Below are 13,225 nucleotides of genomic sequence, written 5' to 3'. Positions count from 1 at the left end.
TGCATCATATTGCTAAACCACCTTACGATCGATCAGAGTTGTCAGATGAAAAATTGCGGGAAAGCTACTGGCTCACAAAACACTGCCACGGACTACGATGGGAGTTCGGTGATATTCCGTACCATGAACTTTTTAACAAATTGACTGATTGTATATCAAGAAGACCGACGGTTTACGTCAAGGGATTTGAGAAGAAAGAATATTTAAAGCGTCATCATGTGATGGACTTTGTTACTACCAACGTAATCGATATTGGTGCAATTGGTTGCGAATCAATCACTTCAATCAATAATTTAATGTCAACAAACGTTTTGCGATGTCGCAATCACAAGTCTATAAACAGTCGATGTGCGCTCACCAACTGTGTCGCAATACGTGGGTGGTTACATCTGACAACAAATTTGGATGAATGTGTGGATACCAGTGGAGATGCGAGATCCTACTACTGCTCTTGTTTTAGCACATCTACTAGTACAACTACTACTGCTGCTGCCGCTGCCTCTGCCGCTACTATTGGTTATGATACTGTAGAATGAACACAGTGCAGATAGAAAGGCATCTATCCAAACTACCTGTGAGCAATGTGGGAGTTTACGCTGCTGACCGAATCCCACAACACATCTCTCCATCCACCGCCATGATTGTCAACACTGATCCGCACAACGAAGGGGGTACACATTGGGTTTCATTCTATTTGAATAGAAATGGAATAATTGAATACTTTGACAGCTATGGCCAGCCACCATACTTACCGACCTACCAGGGATTCCTGAAACGTAACGCCAAGTGTCGCTACATCTACAATGATCATCGCCTCCAAAGTGACGACTCTTCTGTCTGCGCTCACTACTGTCTGGTGTACCTGTATCTTCGTACCACTCACCACAATATGAAGATGGTGGACTTTGTTCACCTTTTTGACAACACATCGACTGCTCAAAATGATGCAATCATAAAAAAAGTCTTTACTCAATTGTACTTAAACAAAAAATGATTTGCAAAAGTAACAATATTCTTTTATAATGAAGAATATATCCCTCTGTACTGAGAGTGTATGATTTATTTCAAATAAAAAGCTTTCAATTATAAAATCAGGCTTTCATAATTTATACTTACCTATACCTATATTTTTAAGTTACCTTATTATTTTTACAAGTGAAAAATTACAAATTTAGTTTTATTCAAAAGAGGTTGATGGGATAAAAATATAACGCACAAGTCATACAAAATGTGTCTGGTTTATTAACAGAAACAAACAAAAGAAAACAAACAAAGACTAGAATCATAACTAAAATATTCAATCAATTAATCAATCAAATTTATTCAGAAATATAAACATTATATACATTACTTACGGCAAATATTCTGAGATTATGTTTCTGCAAAGAATAGTTTGAGTTCACGGACCAAGTCGTAAACTTTAAATGAAAATATTATACAACAAAAATTTAAATGATATCACTTTTACATTGAGTTGTAACATAAATCTGAATGCTATTAACTATATTATTATAATATGATAATCTTTAGAGTGTCTATTCACTGTTTATTGTTTTATCACACACATAAACGCCCTATAACCATCACACTCATGCGACTCGTTACCTATACAGTTTAATTTTCGTCCAACTCCATCGGAGCTGGTAAAAATGGTGCTGCGGGTAATGGTGGTGCTCTGGGGGGTATAGCATAATGCCCCCATGGTAGTGTAGAAATTCCATCCTCTGGCATGACGTATCGCTTATCATCAAACGGTGCCAGAGATCGTTTCCTCACCACGACTGTGTACATAATATGATGCCTACTTTGGAAGCGCTGATTGTCTGTGCTCTTACAAGTTTTGTTATAGAGACAGTCCAAGTAGTCATCAACAGTCAATTTATTTTTAACAACATCGCGATTAACACCCTTTGCCCTCTTGACAGGTGGTGGCGCACCAATATCGTCAATATCATCTCCGTTACCTACAGAGCAAGAACTCTTACCGAAAACAAAACAATATAGTTTAGCCATCAACCCTATGAACATATTGATAGTGACTCCTCCTGCTTCGTCCTTAAACTTTCCCAGGACTCTTGCGTTGCTTCCGTCATAGCAGATGTGATTGTTGGGGTAGTTGCTAGTGTCAAAGTCATCGAGGTGTTCTATCATGTCGCGGTAGACGTTTCTGGTACGGATAGCATAAATAATCCCATCAGTGTCAATATACGTCATCCGTATTCTATTTAATCCGTATCGTTCTACCATGTCGTAGTGAAAACCGTACATCCATCTTTTACTATGGTCCAGAATACACATTCCTGCATATACTGGCTTACTTAATACAATTCTCACTTTCCCCATTTGAAGCAGGGCCAGGTTCTCGTTATACCAAACTCTGTCATTGAAATTTGCCTTGGCCACATACTTTGTGTAAATTTTGTGGGAGGCTGCTAGTTTGAGGTTTTGATGTTTCCTCACATTCTGCAGACTCATGCCGTAGACAGCGTTTACCATCAGCTTAAACATTTCAACTTCAAATTTATTGCTGGCACGCTGTCTGAGTTCAGTATTCAATGTCACGTACGGTTTTAACCACGGCGACTGTTTGAATCGGAGTGCTCTGTGGATATGACAAAGACGTAGTCCATTTTCCATAGCTTGTTGGAGGTAACGATAATGGATCACATATTCTTCCTTATCCGTTAGTGTGGCCATAAGTTTATTGGATCTTCCCGCACCGCTGTTGGTGATGTCATCCGATGAATATGGTAATTGATAAATTGGTGCCTTTCGCACCTCGGGACAGAATGGTAAGTCACGGTGCTTATCATGAATGGCATGATCCCTCGGGTACTCCAGATCCACTTCCAGTACATAACCATACTCACCATCCGATGGAATTTCTGCAATATTCAAGTCATCGCATTCCGCACGTGATAGCCACTCAAACTTTGCGTAAGGTAATGGCTGAGACATTGCCCATCCATACAAGTTATTGGCGTCATAGTACATTAAAAATGTATCATCATCATTCTCTTCATTATCTGCTTCACTTGTTGATGCGCACTGACCGTTTCGATCACCAATTGTATTTTCCATCCTGGTAAACTTGTTGTTTGCGGTGACGTGTCTAGTGACGCATTGGGTGAGTCCACCTCGAATACCCTTTTCAAAAAATAAATACTGATCTACATCTTGAAGGGTATCAAGTATCACGCCGGTCTTGAACAACATGACATCCCACGCGTATGAAGGTAATGTTAAATAATGTGCTGGGTCCAAGCCGTAGTGTGTTAGACACATCTCCCTGAACCCCTCGAACACATCTGCCAACAGTAGTACGTCTGTTTGTAGGTAGATGTCAGCATATTGTCCGAGGGTTGTGCAGTTGAACTTGGACCAGACACGCTGAGCGTGCGCGTAATCATCATCTGTCACATTATTTCCAAAAACCTGTTTTGGCGGTAGGACCTCTTCGTTCAGTACATCCTGTGATGTAATGTGCTCATAAGGGAAAATTCCTTTCCTACGTAGCATGTCAAACTCTTCTTGATCCGGGTAGCGAGCTCTTGTTATGCTCATTTTTTCAGCTGGAAGAATTGATGCCAATATTGCTAGTGATTTTGACATCAGTCGGTATGAATCGACAAACTGCAGTTTGATGCTTTTCCTCCGACCTGCTCCCGGATGTTTGAATCGCTTCGAAAAGGTAATGTATTTTTCCTCGGTGTTGGCGAGCACATGAATATCACCTTTATCCACTGCAAGCTCTCTGACAATAAAGTGTGCATCATAGTTGGATAGGTTATGTAGGTACATGTTCACTTGTTCTTGTTCCTTGTACCGGAGGTTACAAAACCGATGTGCCGCTCCTCTGAACCTGTACGGTGGTGAATGTTGATGATCCCTCACCTTATTGTCTTCATCAGCAGGGCCAAACTCTTTTTTGCAGATATGACATACTATGGACTGCTGATATATCACCTGCTCTTGTGGTGTTAACTGTGGGGGATCATTTGGTATCCTATGTCCATAGAGGATGTCACCAATCTTCCGCACGTCATCCCGTACAGAGTTGATGAAGTGATTAGCGGCATCTTCACCTCGGTACAGTCGCAGCTTGGAGAACGTAGTGCAGGCTGGGTCGTCATCATCTGCGTCACCATCGTTGACATCCCTCTGATCGTCATGAATGTAATAAGCATATGCGTACGGTGTATGGATATTCCTGACATTACTAGGCGCATTTGCATTTCGCTGACCCCCTCCTACTATTCTATTACCTGCTGGGTCCCAAGCAGGCGGTGCTATAGTCGGTGTAGGTTTGATAGGTTGGTCAGCTTCGTGTGGTACAAGTGCGCACTCAAAGTCTGCGTATATCGTAAAACGACTACGCTGAGTTCGCTCATAATTTTTAAATTTAATTTCCTTTTCTTCTGCAAGGTCAGTTCTCAGTGGTGTGTGTTTTGAGCAGTAGCGTTTATGTTCTTCTAATCGCTCCGCCCCTCTGAGTCCTAATTTAGTCGGTTGGTTGTCAAAATATGCAAAACAGCGTTTACATATAAAAATCCTATGTTCACGACGAGTCAACTGACTAGTTACCAACCGCTCAAAATCCTTAATAAATGCAAAATGCGTTTTGCTTTGATTTGTCAGGAATAACAAGTCAAAGTGATTAACCAATTCTTGGTCGACGACACGGAGAGGATATACAAATGTTTTGTCTTCAATCCTACCATTGGTCTTATTCTTCTTCTTCTTACTGTCCAAACCGTACACATTTACGCTAACGCCGGGGTTGTTGCGCTCAAACGTGCGGATCTGATCTAATTTTGTTGGAAATTCAATATTATTAAAATTTAAGTTTGCTGTTGCACGAACCTCCGCAGTGAACATATATGGACGAAGCTGTTCGCGGGAAGGATTGTCTATATATTTGGATAAAATGGCATATTCAAAACACCTTTCGTCCGCATCGTTCAGCACATTAAGTACGGCTTTTTTTGCGGCTATTTCCTGTGGCAGAGGGATGTAGGAGCTACCTCTGAGAGGATTATAAACATTAACTCTCACTTCCATAGTCATAACCCTAACAAAGCTCCATCCCGAGCCTCGTAGCTCGCATGTCTCCTTTTCCAACAGAAGTTTCAGAATAAACTCCCTACATATTTCTTCAACATCTGATGTTTGGAGCAGGACTACGTTGCAAGTTTTAAAAACTCGCTTACACGTTTCACCGTGAATATTAACAAATTCACATTCAATCCAGAGATTTACCTTAAGGGCATGAATGATGGCTAATAAATTGCGCATGAGTGTGATTACCTGATCGCGCACATTGTTGAGGAACTCCTGAAGTGTGATGGCTTCATCCACAGGTTCGATCAGACGGTATGTCTTTAACCGCCCGCGGAATGCAGTTTCGACTTCTGCGAAGCCCTCTGGTGCCAGGTCGGATGAAAGGATTGGCGCTTCATCGTCATCTTCTCCTCCGGATGACGACGTTGACGTGGCTGGGGAAGGTGGAGGTTGTTGTCCACCAAAGCCTGGTAGTGCTGAGGTGAGCTTGACTGGATGACAGCGTTGATATCGGGTATGACGTTGTAGATTATTTTTCCACGAGAATGTCTTCCCGCACGTCTCGCACATGAATAGTCCTGAAAAAACATTAGTACACATTACACAGACGGATAAATATAAATGATTATTTTACAAGTTTGTTTTTGCCTAATTTCTTTTACTGTTTCAGAATTATATTTAACTATATTATATTAATGATGTGTATTAGTAATCTTTATTTCACTTGGTTTTTAGGTAAACAAATTTAGTAGAGTTTAGGATTTTTAAACATTTTTAATGGATATAATTTAGTTTGTTTTAAGAAACAAAATATATAAGTACAAAAACTTCTAAATGTAGTTTGTTGGTTTATTTTTTTTACAATGTAATTACCTGTTAGTAAATAACAAAGATAAGGATAGTAAAACAAAGAAAAAATAATACATACCTGCTGGACGGATCTCCTCATGTTGAACTGTTGGTTGTAGTGGTGTTGTATATGGGGCTGATGATGGTCCTGGTATGGGTTCAGGCAATGGTCCTACTCTAGGCGCAGGTAGTGGGCATGCTACTGCCGGCGTTGGAGCGTGAACCGTGCGTTGGTGACGTAGGAGGTTGCTCCGTCGATTGAATGTACGACCGCAATCGGGACAATTATGTAAATCATTGACGTTGGCATGAACTGTCCTGACGTGCTCAACAACATGCTGTTTCAGCCTGAAGCTACTGCCACAAATGGCGCACACATATGGTCGTTCTAGGAGATTCTCCATAATCTGAATCATCGAAATGTTATTAGTGGTCTGACTAAATAATCTATTTCCCACTACTATTGAACACACATTTTTGTTCTGTTAGTACAACAGATAATGTTTATATTTGATGGAATATCTGTTTGTACACTACTAATACACCGAATGTAAATAAAAATCATTTACATATAACAACCACTTTAAATACTAAATTTGATACATAATACGATAGCTGGAGATGTATGTAACCCCACTACTAATTCACAAAAATTTAAATATGATAATTACATTAAATACTTTATTTGATAATTATAATATGTGATGAAGTGTCTGTTTCCGCACTACTAATGCACAAAATTGAAATGTAGTAATCACTATAAATACTATCTTTGATAATTAGTTGTATGAAATACTATTGTTTCCCACTACTACTTCACAAAACTAAAATGATTATTTTTATAAATATAATAATAAAATGCTTACATTTATCAATACTATTAAACGTAGTTTGAAATGTGATATTTAATAATCTTAGTTCACTTCTAAAATGGTTTACACTTATAATGAAAAGAAAAATTGTTATTTAATGATAAATACTTACAATTATTATTGTGATGATCCAATGATGACACAAAGCGCGAACTCGTGATGGATAAATTACTCGATTTAATAGAGTCACGAATACGTCTAATCACTGTGGTAGCTGGGAGCAGACTGGATAGAGATTGACGGGGGAGCGTGAGACGAGCGTCTTGTTGCTATGCGGAGAACTAAACTACTCTCTGATTGGTCAAAATAAGTTAACATCCTATTGGTGGTAAATAGTGTGCGCTATGCGGAGAACAAAGAATACAAGGGAGGAGCGGGGGGGCCGCTTGGAGCGCAGGTGTTGGGGAGCAGCTGCGGCTGACAGTGAGTGATGGTGTAGGGAGGGTTGGCTTGGAGACCTCCCACGATGCGTAGGGTGGTTCCAGACAACAAAGGATGACCTTGAACCTACCCGATGGTGGTAGGGGTTAGCGACGGGGGTATGGGTAGCGTCGGGGGTGGCGTCGGGGGTGGCGTCGGGGGTGGGGGTGGCGTCGGGGGTGGGGGTGGCGTCGGGGGCGGGGGCGGCATCGTGTGACGTCACACGCTCACACGCTCAATCACGCTCAATCCCGCAGGAGCGGCAAAAACACCCTACTAACCACATGTGTAGTCAGTAGTACTATCCACACTTGCAGACATCACTTCGAAACCCACTTTTTTGTGGACCCGAAACGGATATCTCCAGCCAGACTCAAACTCAAAAATGTTGACGAAAACAATTCTTCCTCCATTTACTAAAGGCGGAGAAATTAAAAGTAATCAAAGAACAATCTCACCATTCCTGTGAGAATACAGTACCTCCTGTTGTCCTAAAAAATAATGGATTTTAAATGTTACAATTCCTTACTCATAAGCGTGGACTACTGAAAGTAATTTAGCCAAAGTTCAGTATATCGCCTAGCAGTGACGGGAGTGAGAAGTGTTCAGATATCCCGCCTCACGTACAAGGGCGGTCCTAAATCGGGGTTAATGACTCGTGATTGCCATCTTTATTTTAATACAAAGTAAATAACTCATCAATATTTCAATTTGGAATGGATACTCCGAGTATATCCGTTTCAGATAGCGACGTCGCTTGTTTATTTGTGTGATCAAATTAGCAGTAATGATACCGTGTTGGAGATAGGCTTATCGCGGCGTCGGTCTATCGGCCGAATCTTTCTTTACTTTAATTACAACAATTGCGTGTATCGGTGAGTAACGGCCCATAACCTCTCCGATACGAGGCGCACGCTGCAGCTACAGAACCAGACTACAGCTGTGCACAATGTGTTGTCCAATTCATGCTGCTACGGTGTGCACTGCATACTGTAAACCTTACTTTGCTCTACATGCTATAGTTACATGCTCTTCACAAGGTACCAGACTACACAAGGTATGCTGTGCACAATGTGTTGTACAATTCATGCTGCTCCATTGTGCACTGCATACTGTAAACCTTACTTTGCTCTACATGCTATAGTTACATGCTCTTCACAAGGTACCAGACTACACAAGGTATGCTGTGCACAATGTGTTGTACAATTCATGCTGCTCCATTGTGCACTGCATACTGTAAACCTTACTTTGCTCTACATGCTATTATTATTATTATTATTATTATTATTATTATTTGTTGTCATGAGAGCCGAAGCCCCCTGACTGCTTACCCGGTACCTATCCTTCAGGACATACCCGGGCCCCATGATGTAGGCCGAAGCTTACGCATCAACCTTTAGCACATCATGGGCGGATGACTTAAGGTCATCAGGCTCGCCGGCTGCCGAAGCAGACCCTTCGGAAAGAGGGTTGCCCCTCAATCCTAACCAGGGATTCCGCCAATTATAACCAGGGATTTTTGTTTCTACATGCTATAGTTACATGCTATAGTTACATGCTCTTCACAAGGTACCAGACTACACAAGGTATGCTGTGCACAATGTGTTGTACAATTCATGCTGCCAGTCACCAATGTTGTGTAGGCCCTAATGTCAAAACCTCCGATCCTACTCTAAAGTATATTCCATCCCAGTCTAGAACCTAGAGTCCTAGGTTGTGAAAATAAGGCAAAAAGGCATTCCCCTTTACACAATTAAAAATCAGTTTTTAATTTACCACCAAAAACCTTAAATCTTTCATCCACTGAGGATTTCTTTGGCAGTCACGCCTATAGTTTTATGAGTTGGCGAGTTTCCCGAGAAGTGACGAGTGAGTCACGCTCGTTATACAGGTTATAACTAACACAGCTATCAGCTGAGCCGTGTCAGTGTGTCTACGAGTGAAAGTTGTACACGGTGTGCCTGTATAGTGTATAGTGTATAGTGTATAGATACGGCCCAGCCCCGGGCTGCGCACTAGACATGCACCCTTGTCACCCGCCATGGCGCAACAGTGTACTACAGTATTTGGCTTGAGTTATACAGGTTTTGGGCATATTCTTGACCAAATTAGGATGTCATATCAATCATGTTAGTTTTATTTTAGTTGGGACAAAACAATCAGGTGTGAATGTGATGTGAATGCATTAAGGGGAAACTGTTATCACTGCTACCACACCAGCCTATTTCTGTCACTGTTTAGTACCTTGCAAATTTTGCAAATCGCTCGTAATATATTTCTATATTAAAGATTGATCGGTTCTTTATTCACTGGCTTACTGTTTTTGTGGAGAATAGTTTTATTATTGGAGATTGTATTTTGAGTTTTCATTTTCACATTTTTCTAATGTGATGAAAAACTGCGCCTCATCTCAAGGTGGTGACTTTGTTTTTGAAGCCACAGACAAGAGAAACACTTAATTTACCCTGCAAATCCTTATCTTTGTCTTTGGTTCAAAATATATCACATTAACAAAAATTTATTTTTCGATTGTTAAACCACAAAAATATTAAATTGATTAGTATTCAAAAGTATAACATTTTTTCCTTCTTTACTCCTGTAATAATGTTTGCTTCTTCAATAGAATTTTTTTTGTGGAGATATTTACGATAATAAGTCTTAAAGTTCACCATTCCACATCAATGATCATTGCTGCTATATAGAAATGCACAGACTGCCCGTCATTGGTGTAAAACTGATATTTAATCACTCTTAAACACACCTTGTGAAATGCCGCATCATTCTGTCCATAATGCAACAGAGTGTGTAACTACTTTCCTTAGTACATCAGACTTATACAGTTCATAAACATAACCATACAAATCGATAATGTACCTAATCCGATATCAAACTGCCAACAAATACTCCTCGAGGGGTCCACAGCATCCATATGTAAATTCCAACCTCCAGAGAATGCAACAAAGTTGCAATATCCTCCATAAAACATCATAAAACCATAAAACAACAGCGTGTCAGTGACACTGGCCATGTCGATCCGCAGGAGCTACACCAGTTTTTGGAGTTATTGTCGTCCTACGCACCGCGCAGCTACATAGCACTGGCCCGGGCCCGCCCCCGACAATGTCCCCACGTGGGAACTGAATACCTTATAATTGCCGCCATAAACCATCAATACGTCCTGTGTGGTACGGTAATTGTGCTGCTTACACAGGCGGGTTTAGCCGTGTGGTCGCGGCCAATTTCTAAATTTCCACACACGTCTCAATCCGCAATGATAGGTTTTGCACGAACCCGATCCGCGTAAATTTGAATAGGGTTTAAATCCTTCACGTCAACGTCGCCGGAATTACTGGCAATAAAATTGGCGTAACGTCGTTTGATAGATTCGGTTGTAATGGGTTGTTGGTGAATATTAATTGGCCGATCGTAAAGTGATGTGAGTGACGTGTCTGAGGTGGTCCGGAGCGATTATATCATTTGGAAAATACACAACTAAACAGGATTTATTGCCAGGGTTAACATCTGCTGTTAGACGTAGAGTACTTGCTCTGGATATCTTGTATGTTGTTGGCTTTTTTGAGCTTGGATTGAATTTTCAACGACATTTGTAAGTTTTTTCATCTTAGACTATCATTTATTAAATTGTTTAAGCTATGTGTTAGGATAAAATTGATGAAATATTATCTTCTCTCACTTTGTTTACAGTAGTTGAATCCATCCACGAAAAGCTAAAGGGGGTCATCGGTCATCACAATAGTTAAGTGATTGTGTCATTAGGAAGTTCATCCAAAACGTGGTCCTGTTATGCTTCCCCTAAAAACAATACCACATTGACCTATTAATATTTTACAGTTGAACATAGTGAATTTACCTTCAGAATCTGAGAGACTCGGCTGTTAAGATATTTGAAGTCTAATACATTTGGTAATGTGTGATAAAAGCCCGCGTTCACGACTAGGTATGTGACGAATGGTTCACAGATGACTAAAGCTATATGATTCATAGCCACATTGACTTGCTACATTTAAAATTGACTAGAAGCTTTATTGACTTACTGAAGTTAAACATTCATCGGTATCTCCTATCTGTGATGTAGTTCAGATGCAAACTAACTTCTGTCATACCACCCATACGAGTCACCAGTTAATTTGATTGTTTGCTTCGTCTAATGTTCTCTCTACATTAACAATTATTGATTCTTTATCATGTTCAATAAATAAATTAAACATTTTACAAACCCCATGTTTAACCAGGTGATGTGTGCTGTAGATTTTGCAAAAATGAATTGGGTCCATATAGCATGTTTTTAATTGTGTGCCACGAAACATTTTCCAGAAGTTGTCTTTAATTATGTAAATAATGATATCCCTATCGCAACGTTAATTGATAGATAGATAATTTTTATTATTATGACTACAAAGTTATTCTGTGTTGTTGACTGAAACCAGTTTTACAATATGCTTTAAAATATTTCCTATTCAGTGAGATTATACGAGCAGACGGGCACAGTTCCAGATTATGAGATTTACCTTTAGACGGGTTCTATTTTACGAATCGATGGCTTATGGTAAAACTCGAGTAATATGGTCATACTATAACACCAAGTGAAACCTTACTGAAGCTAAAGTTATATTTCGTTGTATCGAATAAGTCATAATTCTTTTCCTATCCCACTTTCACATCCGACACTCTGTTTTTACACATCACTTCAGGCTAGACCTTTGGATTACTGCATTTTCACTTAAACCCATTGGTGATTAGTAGTGTTTGAACCCGAGATCTCGGGCAACGAAGCCCAGAACTTCACCACTAGGCCAGCTGTCCCAAAGTAGTCATAGTGGTTCACATTTGAACTAAAATTCTGCAAAATCGTCCTCCCAATCCACAAGACAGGTGGCTCTATCCATTATGGAAGTATAATTTGCCAAAGAACATTCCAAAAATTACAAGTCGGCTGATGACAGAGCAGTGTGTAGAAAGGTGTTAACGTGTTAAGGTGGTCCCAGATGGCCTGGTTCTGATCTATCGTCGCCGAAGGTGCATTAACACTTTCACAACAGCCACCTGCAGATAACACTATCAACATAACACACATGACATGATCGCTCTTTGGAACACTTTCACTCCGGATGTCTTTGGAGGTGACGCAACCAAGAACGCATAAACACAATGTCTTTATATGGGAAGGATATGGGTATGCATATGTATGGAGTTATGAACAAGGCGGAGGGAGAATTTGAACATCGTGTTGATGTGGTATTTGACGGATTTATAGGACGTTTCTGTACTAGATTGCCCTTGCAAAATTACAGATTTGTTATGATACTGGGCAAAATCAGTCAACTAAATTCCTTGTATTTTGTACGAAAAGATTTTCATTTGTGTGTTTCTACGCCATTTTAGCATTTGTTAACGTTTTTGCAAGGGAATGGTCCAAACTCTGGTCTTGTCTCGTTACCAAACAAAGTCAAATTTTTGTTCGACAGCAGAATTTATTGATACCCTAATGACAAATATCATTTGGGTGCAGAAACGATCTCACATGGCATCGAACCAGGGACCTTTAGATTCGAAGATGAACACTATAGTGACTCGGCTGACCAAACAGTCATCCAACAGTGTTACGATACTTTATTATTTGTGTCTTGATATATCTAGCAATACTAAAAGCGTTTTATAGTGTTCAGCGAGATTCTAACATCCTTCAGTTAATCCTCTTAAAATAGACGATGAAGAAGATAGGAAAAGAAAACCTTTCGTAAATTTGAAGATTATTCTGATTTGATTTAACTATTCTAAATATCATTATTATAACCAACTGGGTTTGGGACGCCACCTAGGGGCATATTAAACAAAAATATAAGTGAAGAAATATTGAATGAAGAGAGATGTCTTGAATAACTTTGTTACTATCGGACTTTGTTACGGCATTGAAGAAATAATAACCATACAAAGAAATACGCTGTGACTCCTGAAGCCCTGAAATGTTTTGGTAACTAAGACAAATGTTAGTGAGTAAACTA

The sequence above is a fragment of the Macrosteles quadrilineatus genome, unplaced genomic scaffold (assembly GCF_028750875.1).
Source record: "Macrosteles quadrilineatus isolate MER2022 unplaced genomic scaffold, UCM_ALF_1.0 Scaffold_3__2_contigs__length_128488019, whole genome shotgun sequence".
NCBI classification, from domain to species: domain Eukaryota; kingdom Metazoa; phylum Arthropoda; class Insecta; order Hemiptera; family Cicadellidae; genus Macrosteles; species Macrosteles quadrilineatus.
Note: the sequence above shows the minus strand (reverse complement) of the source record.